Below are 12,476 nucleotides of genomic sequence, written 5' to 3' on the forward strand. Positions count from 1 at the left end.
TGCCAAAAGCTGCTGTACTAATGTATGAAATGTAGTTTCCAAAGAAAACAGAATGGATAAATTCAGCTCTATCTCTTGCAAAATTTACATAAACCTATGAGTTAACTAGTACAAAGCATTGCTAGTCCTATTTCATAGACAGTGAAACTGAGACTTGGAAAATTTATGGTAGGTCATAGCGCAGCAACTAAGCGGCACAGTCCAAATTCAAATCCAGACCTCTTACCTCCTAGTTCAGTGATCCTTCAATTACATTTCACAAATCAATGTCTCCATCCTTTTATCCTTTAACAGTTTTTTGCATCATAGCACCAAAAACAAGGTTCCAATGATGGTGGAAGTCAAAGCTGTGCAGCCTTCTTGTTATAAAGAACGTTACAAAAACTATGTAAGTAAAAGGACCTAATCCTGAATCAAGCAGAATAAAACGAAAATCCTAAATATTGCTTATAATAATGGATCTGCCATCAAATCTAACACAGTGTGACAATCCATTTTCTAATCATTTTTAAACACTGAATATTAATTCCACAAAAATTTTATAAATATGTATTACAGCACCTATTCTGTACTCTTTTGTACCATTCAGATGCAAAGATGAAAACCTCTTAGTTCCTGCCAAGTCGAGAAGTTCAAGACCTAACATAATTATAACTACAAAGTAGAAGGAGACATCACGGTTTTCTATGTGCCAGAAGGTGTTTTTTTCCCTTTTCTGGCAGATTTAATCAACAAAGACATGAAATATGGGCCAGGAGGAGGGAGGGCAATCACATAGCTTTTCTCAATTAGTTTTTGGTCTTGTTCAGATCATTTGCATGCCAATCTATGAAAAACCTTTTAAGTAAGGCTTTATAGCACCAGTCTTAGTGAGATTTTTTTGGTCAGTACTTGAAATGAGTTTGTGGGAAAGCTTCATTATAGGTTAAATAGGAGTTATAAAAATTTTTCTAACCTTAAATTCAATAATTGTCTTGGAAAATGAACTCTGAATCAGTAGTAGACAAAAGAATAGACATAAACTTAGAGTTTTTATTGCATTATCCTTATGTAATTAAGTTTTTTGACTCTATGCACTAAAAGACCTCAGCCTGTTCTTGTCAGAAAGAGGCTTTCCAGCCATTGAACAACAGATGTAAGGGTCCACAGAAGATCCTGAAGAACTGAAGCCGAGTTGGGGAGAAAATGTGTGACATCCAGAAGAGAACAACAGAAATCAGTGTGATGATATCATGAGAAGATACAGCCAACTCTGTAGCACTGAAGTTGTGTTGCTTTGGCTATGTATGTGAGCCTAATCACAGAGGTGTCTATTGAGTTTCTTTACATGCACTTTTCCCTAGCCACACTTGTTCCCTATCCCTCCATACACATTACCTGAACATATATGTTCTCTGTATGTTGCAAGGTGTGGTAACCTTTTTATTAAATGTACTGCATGTGTGTACAAGGAATAATATCTTCTTATTACTTTACATATTATATTGTATACTTATGTCTTTTGTCTTGAGCTAATGTGTTCATTGGTTGGCTGGTAAAAAGCACACATCAAAAATATTGATTTTGAATGATTGCTTTTACAAAGAGTGCCTCTAACATTGGGATAGCTTTGCATAAGGAGGGCTACTCTGGATGCCACCAGGTAAGGAGACATTGGAGTCCCCCCCATAAACATGCTAGAATATACACAGTATATTCTTTATCTTAGTCATCTTACTCAAAACATTTCTGGAACTCTTCTTGGAATTATCTTTATTCATGTTGCCAATTGCACCAATTTCCTTACTTTAAACCAGAGTCTCTCAACCTTTTTGCTGTCCTGATTCCCTTTGGACCTTTTCTCAGAATCATGTTTTTAAATGAAAAAAGTGTAAAGTGTACATATATGTAGATATATAATAAATTTATATTCTATGTAAAATCAATTCTATTGAAACACAGTTATAAAAACTGTTAAGTTTATGTTGAGGTTAAGACTCTTTGCAAGATTTTCTAGACACTCTTGCCTGGTCTAGCATTTCTTTCTTTTTCTCTTTCCTTTACTCCCTTTGTTCTTTTGGTTTTTACTCCATTTCCTCCCTTCTCTCCCCAACTTCTTGTAGATTCCTTGTGTCAATAACTTAGTGCAGGAAGCTTTATACACCATCAGTCTACCAGGAAGCAACTGACTTTTGTGTCTGTCCATCTCCTGCCATAAAGGCCCTAAATGAGTGTCATTGGCTGAATGTCATAAATGAGAATCACAGGAAATGGAGAACTTTCAGTGTCTAGAAATAGTAATGAGGAGGGGCTTTTGCTCATAATGTCCCTTCTGTCCATTATATTTAATTTAGGCAATCTTATTTTTTGAAAAAGAAATTGCTATAGAAACATTTTTGGAGTAACTATTTATAGATTGTAAGAGCAGAATGTGGCTGCTTATACACTATTGGCTTAAACTAAGAAAATCAGAAACTTTTTTTTCCAGGTAGCTGACTTTTCTGTGCCTGGATTTTCTCCTCTGTTAATGAAGTGACTGTAACAGATTAGAGACCTCAGAGACGTCTAAACCTTTGTGATCAGTAAGAAACTTTGGAGCATGCATCCCTAAAAGAGTTATATTTATTTATAAATCAAAGACATGTATCACTGTGCTAATGAATTGGATATGATATAAAACAGACAAAATGGACATAAAAGAATAAGATAAAATAAATGACATGTTGAAAGTATTTTATTTAATGATAAAAACTTTTTCCTCTCACTGAAATACTATTTTAATATTTTAGTGAGAACAGTATGATTGAATATACTTCATTTATTTTTTTTTGGGGGGGGAAACAATCTACTTTATAAGCCTTTTTCTTTTTTATTAAAGCTTTTTATTTACAAAGCATATGCATGGGTAATTTTCCCAACATTGACCCTTGCAAAACCTTTTGTTCCAAATTTTCCCCTCTTTCCCCTTCCCCCTCCCCTAGCTGGCAGATAGTCCAATTCATGTTAAATATGTTGAAATACATGTTACATCCAATATATGTATACATATTTATACAGTTATCTTGTTGCACAAGAAAAATCAGATCAAGAAGGAAGAAAAAACTGAAAAAGAAAACAAAATGCAAGCAAATAACAATAGAGAGAGTGAGAATGCTATGTTGTGAACCACACTCAGTTCCCACAGTCATCTCTCTGGGTACAGATTGCTCTCTTTGTCACTGAACAATTGGAACTGGCCTGAATCATCTCATTGTTGAAAAGAGCCATGTCCATCAGAATTGATCTTTGTATAGTTTTGTTGTTGCCATGTATAATGATCTCCTGATTCTACTCACTTTATTCAGCATCAGTTCATGTAGGTTTCTCCAAACCTCTCTGAAATCATCCTGTTGGGTTGTTTCTTACAGAACAATTATGCTTCATTTAAAAAAATATCCTTGTATAAGTCTTTAGAATGGACTTATAAATAATAATTGTTGTTAGTATTGCACATATTGGCTTTGGAAGGTAATTATCCCAACCTATTGTCAGAGTTCTAGGAACATCCCCGAGGATTTAGGGTATCATTCTACTATTATCCCTCATGTGTCCCCCATCCAGTGTATTCTTCCCCCACATCTTCACCAACTAATATTTACTCAATAGCATTTACCCAGAGATTAGTGCCTCAGTTTCATTTTGACTCGTTGACATCAATTGATAACATTAAACATTAATTCATTTGTACAAAAGGTTATTTCCTGAAAAGATATAGTAAGCCCTAAAGCCCAAAAATATGCTCAAGCCAGGGAACAATTTTCCTTTTATATCTTAGCCTTTGGACTGTGCCGACTTTAATTTAAAGTAGCTGCTACAAAATATTCCTCCCATCAAGTTCATTTATGAGTATCACACGATAAATGGATGAATTGTCCCCTTGCTTGCAGTTCGCAGGGTGCTAGTGGGTAGATAGATTCAGAGCTGGACTAGGGCCACCAGATTGCTCCTCAGGTTAGTTCTTTGCTGGTCTGGACTGCTAGCAAACTCTACTATAGTTCCTGTACCTCTGGTGGCTTTTCTAACCTTGCAAAGCTCTCAAGCTGCTCCCTGCCCTCCTTCACTTAAGAGTAGAAAAGAATGAATCATGGCACAAATGCTGGGTGTTCATGGCTCCATGGTGACCCAGGAGGGAGATAAGGCAGCCAGCAGCAGGATTTACTACTGCCTTAGATTAGTTTTCGCTCACTCAGAAGTCTTTAGGAAAAAAAGAGAATTCAAGATCCTCTCTTGAAGGCTTCTGTAATCTCACCCAATTCTGGCTTAGTAGCTAATAAATAGGCTTTTCTTCACTATCCAGTAAGCAGACAGGAAACAATCACAGAAAATCAGTGAATATTCCAAAGTCTGGGGCAGAGTGCTTCTGTTCGGTGACCTGACATATTTCTGGAAGCAGGATTTCAAATTTCAAGGGAGGTGGAGCAACTTGCTTATTCTCCAAAGACTATATTCTCACTGGCCAGGCCCATCTTATACTAATAATCAATGAACAAAAATAAAAATGGCTATTTATGGTACCTTTATATAGTACTTATTATGTGCCAGGTACTATGCTAAGGGCTTTATATTTATCTCCTTTGATCCTTACAAGAACCATGGGACATAGGCACAATTATTATCCCCATTTATAGAAAAGGAACCTGAAGCAAACAAGTTAATTGACTTAATGTTCCGTAGCTATTAAGCGTTTGAAGTTGGATCTGAATTCAGGTCTTCTTGACCTGTGTTTTATTCACTGCACCACCTAGCTGCCTTTAATCATCCAATTAATTTGATCAGTGAAGTTAATTCATTAAGCATGAGAATGTATTTTTGGATGCTTTTTTATGAAAATGTATAAAATACAACCACCAAATAATTGGTCATAACAATCAGTGAACCCAACAATGACAGGAGCAGTATTTCTCTAGGTATATTTATTTATCATGCCCAATACAAAAGCAACTGGTTTTAATGAAGAGGCAAGTCTTCAGGATAAAGCCATTCTACTTTCTTTATGAGGTTCTGTTTAAGAAATGCCATCAGATCTTAATTTTCTATTCAAATATATTTTTGTGAAAGTGAGAAATAGCGTAAAGTCCAGTTTGGTTGGATCGGGAGTACGGGAAGGGGTGTAATGTATAATAAGCAGAAAGGGTAGGTTGGGCCCAGGTTGAGAAGGGTTTTAAATGTCAGGTAGTGGGATTTATATTTGATATTTGCTGTAAAGAGGGGTCATAGGAGTTTATTGAGTAAAGGAGCAACATGGGCTATTCTGTGCTTCAGGAAAATCACTTTGGGGATATTGTGGAGGATGGATCTAGCTGTTTGAGGCTCATTTGAGGAAGTCATGGAAATAGTACAGGCGAACTGGGGTGTTGTGTGGATGGATGTGTGGGTGTGGGGGTGACTCTGATCACAGGTCCTAGATTGAAGACCCTTTACCCCCAAGACTGTATTATGAATGATCTGTGGCCAGGGATGGGTCAGGGATGAATTTTTGGGGGGTGGGAATGTTCCCAAAGGTCCTTGGGAGTACTCTGCTTTTGGTTAGATTATGACAGCCCTTAAGGGAAGACACTCACTTCAGATAGTGAGAGTTTAGGAGATTGTACCCCGCTTTCTGCAGAAGGGGACATATAACTAACCAGTCATGAGGGAAGATTGGGTGGTCATGCTGGAGACAAGTACCAAGATTAGCCATTCTTGGGGCTGGGCCATTGACCCTACTTTGGGGAGCACTGGCTTCTTGGGCCTTGTGTTAGACTTACGGTCAAATTCTGTCATGATAGAATGTGACTCTTTACCTCTCTGACTTTCAGTTTCCCCTTCTGTAAAATGGGAATGTGTAGCAATGAATTCTGAATTCACAGGATTGTTTGAGGCTCAGATGGGAAAATGTATATAAAATGCTTCATAAACTTTAAAACACCTTGTAAATGTCTACAATTATTTGCTCAATTACTACAACTGAATTGCTTCTCTCCAGTTCTTCTCTCCTATTTCCCCTGATGTTTTGAACTTTCAATTCAATTTAATTCAACAAATATTAATTAGGTACCTACTATGCGTAAGGCAAAGAGGGAATATAGTATGCAGAGGCAAAGTGGCACAATGGGTAGAGTTTGGGCTTGCAATCAAGAAGACCAGGGTTCAAACTCTGCCTCGGATACTACCTTTGAGACCCTGGGCAAGAACTGAAAGAACTTCATAAGTCTTTTCTACTAAGCCATAGCCTGGCATTTGTATGCCATACCACTACTACACATTGCACTAAGGGAATACAAGTCAAATTTACTCAATGAGTATTTATTAAGCAATAAATTTGTGCCAGGAACTGTGTGAAGGGGTTGCCATACAAACACAAGTAGAGGACTGTTGCTGCCCTCAAAGGACCCACATATTAACCAGGAAGACAGCACATAAAAAGAATCTGAAGAGGGAGGGAGCAAGGGGGTTAGTCTAATGGCAAGAGTAGAGAAAGTCCAAGAGTGTGGAGCCTAGAGAAGGTGAAGCCTCCTTTAAATGGAGGGCTCAGGAGGAACTAGTCACTTAAAAGAAGGGTCCAGAGGGCAGAAGGTCCTTCCAGTGTGAGAAATCCAGAAGCAGAATGAACTTTTGGGACTGAGTTTTCAGGGACAGACTGCGAAAGTCTGAAAAAGCAGGAGTACAGCCTGATGAAGAAGGAAAGGAAAAAAAATCATCCACAAGGAGTTTTTGGTTTACAGCCTCAGTTCACATTCATTTATTTTATCTCTTTCTTAAACTGAATGAACATTAACAACCATTCAGGTTGAGAGATGTTGTAGCCTATAACGGATCAGGCCTCTTTTTTCTCTCCCTGTCCCAGGTTTTTCCTTTTATTTATAGGTTTTAAACTCTTCCCCTTATAGTTTCTTTAACTGGAGCTGGGTTCAGTGAGCAAACTGGAATCATAGGATTTTTGCATTTGGAGCTAGAAAGAACTTTAGAGGTCATCTGGTCCAAGAATCCTGAGATCCAGCAGCATCCTGACCATTTCCTGTGCAGAATCAGAATGTCTGTCGACCCTACTTGTCTGGTATTGCTTATTGTTATAAAACACCATTCATTGTAAATGCCCAACGTAGAACCATAACTGGAGTAGGGAAATGTAGGCTTTCCCCCAGGGCACAAAATTTAGAAGTTGTAAACATTTAATGCGGGTTCTTTCAGCATCAGAGACACCATTGTAGTAACTAATTCTGCTTCTCACTCAACTGAATTTATTTTAATGATTTCTTGCGACTGAATCACTTAATCACTTAATGTGATTGAATATGCTTCATTATTTTTGAAAAATCCCTGTGTATATCCTGAGGGATAGGATAGACTTGTAGATAACAATTATTTTCACTTCATGAATTATAAGTCAATATGGTTTGCCTGCCTTAGGCAAATTCCCTGCTATTAGCCCCAGGAGCCAAGACTGCTAGTTAGGGCAAACACAAAACTGGGAACAGACATTCTCTACCCACCACAGTTTTACCTACAATCTCTAGGACAGATAAAGACTGAAGGTTACTGTTGTGGCCAAAAACAATCATTCATTTCAAGGATCATCTGTTAAATTGTGCCATTATGGCTGGCTGTGACACTCGTGGACTGCCATTTCTCACTGCTGCAGACACCTTCAACTTGATCCCTGTGGAATCAGTCATAAGCAGGTCAACCTCCTTGTACCTGTATTGCAGTTGGAAAACTCACCCTAGAGCATCGTGCCTCGATATTCTTTTTTCCTGAGCTTATGTGAATCTTTTTTTGGATTTGCAGACTACTGTTCTGATCAAGGGTACATAAATACTACTAGATTCCCTTAGCCTAGCGCAGAACCTTAAAGTCAGAAAGTCTTCCATTTGGCCTTTTTTTCTTTTCTGGATTTCTACACCACATCCACCAGAAAACCACCATTGTAGGACTCTCCAAAGACAATGGAAGATGTTGGGGAGGAATCATGGGACAAATGGGAACCAGAGTTGCACAGCATGGGAAGCAGGAGGGGGCTGTGATGTTCCAAAGGAAAAGGAGCCCACATCAAGGGGAGCACCCAGTGGCAGCAACATTCAAGTCCCCTCCAAGTCTCTGATGTCCTGAGATATCTCTTCTGCCTCCCCAGGAGCATGTCATTGGTCGGTAAAGGGAGGTGATGTCACATGCATCACTGACCATGGAGTTTATTTTTTCAAGCAAAGTTGTATTGCTATCTTTTTTAAAGTAAATTTTTATTCATAGCATTTGTTTTTACATCACCCACATTTCCCAATGTAGTCCCTTTCCCTCCCCCTTCAGAGAGCAATTCTTTCTAATAAAATTTTGGAGAGGAAAAAATAGTTTAGGGACATGATGCTCTGATGATCTGGAAAATCTGAATAAATTTTTTTGACCCTCCTTTTGTTAACAGAGAGGTCTGAACTATTGTGATATTAAAAGATAAAATATGTTGATATTTTACAATACATATATTTTATGCATTTCTGATTTTTTTCTGTCATCTGCAGGCCTTCAGATATTGTCTACACAGCTTCCTCAAACTTCTCTCAAATTCCCATTTAATTTCTTATACTGACCTGCAAAATATTAAAACTGTGATGAGGAAAAGTTGCGATGTGGGAGGGATAACTATAGTGCTTTAAGGTTTACAATGAATTTTACATGCATTATTTCACTTGATCTTTTGGCAACGTGAGGTAGGAGCTATATACATGTTCTATTATATTATGTACTGTAAATTATATGCTGTTGCTATATATAACATCAAATAAAACATACATACATATATATATTATATATATATATATATGTGTGTGTGTGTATATATATATATATATATATATATATATATATATAAATAAAAACACCGGTTTACATAGGCTGTAACTTGGCTAGGGTCACATAATTAGTAAGTGATGTGAGATTTGAACTCAGAGCTTCTTGATAAAAGCCTAATGTGCTGTTATGTTATCTATTCAGTAAACAAGTAAGTAAATGGGTCTAAATAGCCCTTTTTCATCCTATCTTGGCCTCTTGCCCCTTTGCACTCATGTGATTTCCCATGACCCCATATGCCTGTTGAAATCTTTCTTCTTCAACGGTATTATCTCCTAGCCAGGAGTAATTTACCCCCAGCCAGGAGTAATCTGTTCCTTCTTGAATTTCTTATAGTACCTTGTTAGGTAGTGACTTGCATCATATTTATCTCCCTTTTATACTGCAAGCTGCTTTGGGCAAAGGCTATTTTTAATTTGTTCTTTTTCTATCTTTTTCAGTTGCATGCCCAATTCATTGATTTCCCTTTTCTCTATTTTATTCATGTAGCTATTTAGAGATATAAATTTTCCCCTAATGACTGCTTTGGCTGCATCCCATAGGTTTTGGTACGTTGTCTCATTATTGTCATTCTCTTGGATGAAATTATGGATTGTTTCTGTGATTTGTTCTTTGACTCGTCCATTTTTTTAGAATTAGATTATGTAATTTTCAATTGGCTTTGAGTCTATCTTTCCCTGATCCTTTATTGAATATAATTTTTATTGCATTGTGGTCTGAAAAAGAAACATTTATGATTTCTGCCTGGCAAAGTATTTTTGAATACAGTAGGTGCTTTATAAATGTTTGAATTTAATAGAAATGAAACTGTGCTAGGAGCTTGGAAAATATCAATGGATAATTTTGTTAAATATATTCCATATCCTCCAAATAAAGTTACAATGGCTCTTTGATTCCTGTAGGCAAAGGTTTTTGGACACTGGATGCATCAAAGCGTTGGTGAACATGATCCCTGAATTCCTCTCAGTTTGCTTTCTCTCAGGTACTGTGCCTTCCTTGTTTGTCTGTGGTCCTGAAGTATGATTTCATCAGAATTCCTCCTGAGGAAACGCCTTGAACTTACACTTCAGTTTAGCAATTTGTCTGTAATTTATGATCTTGTAATATATGATCCTTATATGCTGATGATATGGTATACTTGGAAATTTCTAGGGAATCAGCAAAGATATTAATAGATATAATTAACAGCTTCAAAAAAGTTGCAGACCACAAAATAAATCTTCAAAAATCAGCAGCATTTCTATGTAATATTAACATAACAAGAAGTAATAAAAGGAAGGAAAGTTCCATTTCAAAAAAACTACTAAAGTGTGCATAAAATTATTAGGGATCAAATTCCTAAAAAACACAAAAGATTTGTATAGATTCAATTACAAAGTGCTCCTCAAAGAAATAAAGAACGTCTTAAATAGCTGGAGGAATAGTCAATGCTCATGGTTCTATTGTGCTAATATAATAAAAATGGCAATTAAATTAAATTAATTTACACTTTTAATGCTATGTCAAGCAAATTACCAAGGGGGTATTTTATAAAACTTGATAAAAACAAAATCAAAATTCACTTGAAAAACAAAAGATAGAGTACATCAAGGGAAATGATGAAAAGGACAAAGGAGGGATAGTGTATCTAGATCTCAAACTATATTATGAAGCAGCAGGCATCAAATCAAAACCATCTGATACAGGTTAAAAATAAAGAAACAGATCAATGGAACAGACCAGATAAAGGGGATTAGAAAACAATGGAAGGCAATAACCTAATAGAAAACATAAATTACCTAAGGGAAAATTCCTATTTGATAAAAACTGCTGGGGAAACTGGAAATCAGTCTGGCAAAATTAGACTTAGATGAACATTTTATTATATACTCCACAATATATTCTATATGAAATTATTATATAATTTTAAAAAGTAGAAAAGAAATTGATCATATACCTCCCATAGCTACAGGTAGGAGATGTCTTCTTAACCAAATAAGGAACAGAGACAATTTCAAAAGATTATTGTATCTTTATAATTTTATTGTAACTTTGATTCCATGAAATTGAAAAACTTGTACAAAGACAAAATTAATGCATCTAGAATAAGAATTGAAGTGGCTGAATGAGAAAAAAATATTTTTTGTATCAGATATCTTGGATAAAGGTTTGGTATTCAAGATATGTAAAAAGTAAAAAATATATGTAGCTGGAAGCCATTGTCCATTAGATAAGTAATTAAAGGATATGGATAAATAGTTCTCAAAAGAAGTAAAAGAATTTACAACCACATTAAAGGCGGCTCCAAATCACTAATAGTGAGAAAAATGTAAACCAAAACAATGTTGACATATCTCACACTCTGTAAATAGGCAAAAATGACAACAGTGTTCAAAGGGCTTATAGAAACATTAATACATTGCTGATGAAGATATGAAATGGTACAACCATTTTGGAAACTAATTTGAATTATGCAAATGAAGTGAGTAAAATGTCAATATTTTTGAACCAGAGACTCCATACCTAGCTTTATATCTCAAGGGAGCTCTTCATAAGAAGAAAATCCCTATACACACTAAAATATTTATAGTAGTACTTTTTAAAGTAACAAAAAATTGGAAACAAAAGTAGAGTCCATCAACTAGTGGATGGCAACATAAATTGTGGTATATGTGAATATAATGGAATATTATTCCATTGTAAGAAATGATATGTACAAAAAAAGATTATAGCAGTTTTCTTTGCCACCACAAAGAGAACGACTATAAACTTTTTTTTGTACATATCATTTCTATTTTATTCATGTAGCTATTTAGAGATATAAATTTTTCCCTAATAACTGCTTTGGCTGCATCCCATCGGTTTTGGTACGTTGTCTCATTATTGTCATTCTCTTGGCTGCATCCCATCGGTTTTGGTATGTTGTCTCATTATTGTCATTCTCTTGGATGAAATTATGGATTGTTTCTGTGATTTGTTGTGTACGTGATTGTGTATAGGTGAATATAATGGAATATTATTCCATTGTAAGAAATGTTATGTACAAAAAAAGTTTATAGCAGTTCTCTTTGTGGTGGCAAAGAATTGATGGGCGTACCATCATCAACTGGGGAACGGCTGAACAAATTGTATTATATGAATTTCTGCAAGAAATGATGATCAGGCTGATTTCAGAAAAACTTAAGACTTAGATGAACTGATGCCGAGTGAAGTGAGTAGAACCAGGAGAACATTGTACATAGATAATAACAGCAACATTTTGCCATGATCAACTATGATAGAATTCGCCCTTCTCAGCAACACAGTGATCCAAGACAATTCCAACAGACTTGGGAGAGCAATGCCATCTGCATCCAGAGAGAGAACCATGGAGACTTAACGAGGATTGAAACATAGTATTTTCACTTTTTTTTCCTTTTTCATGGTTTTCCCTTTTTAGTTTGATTCTTCTTTCACAATACAACTTAATGTGGAAATATTTTTAATATAATTGCACCGTATAATCTATAACAGATTGTTTGTCATTTTGGAGAAGGGAGGAAGAAAAATAGAAATCAAAATCTTATCAAAGTAAACGTTGAAAACTATCTTAAAATGTCATTGGAAAAGAATACAATTGAGTGGGGAGAAAATGATGAAAAATATGGGAAATTCTCCAC

This window comes from Sarcophilus harrisii, chromosome 2 (assembly GCF_902635505.1).
Source record: "Sarcophilus harrisii chromosome 2, mSarHar1.11, whole genome shotgun sequence".
Lineage (NCBI taxonomy): Eukaryota > Metazoa > Chordata > Mammalia > Dasyuromorphia > Dasyuridae > Sarcophilus > Sarcophilus harrisii.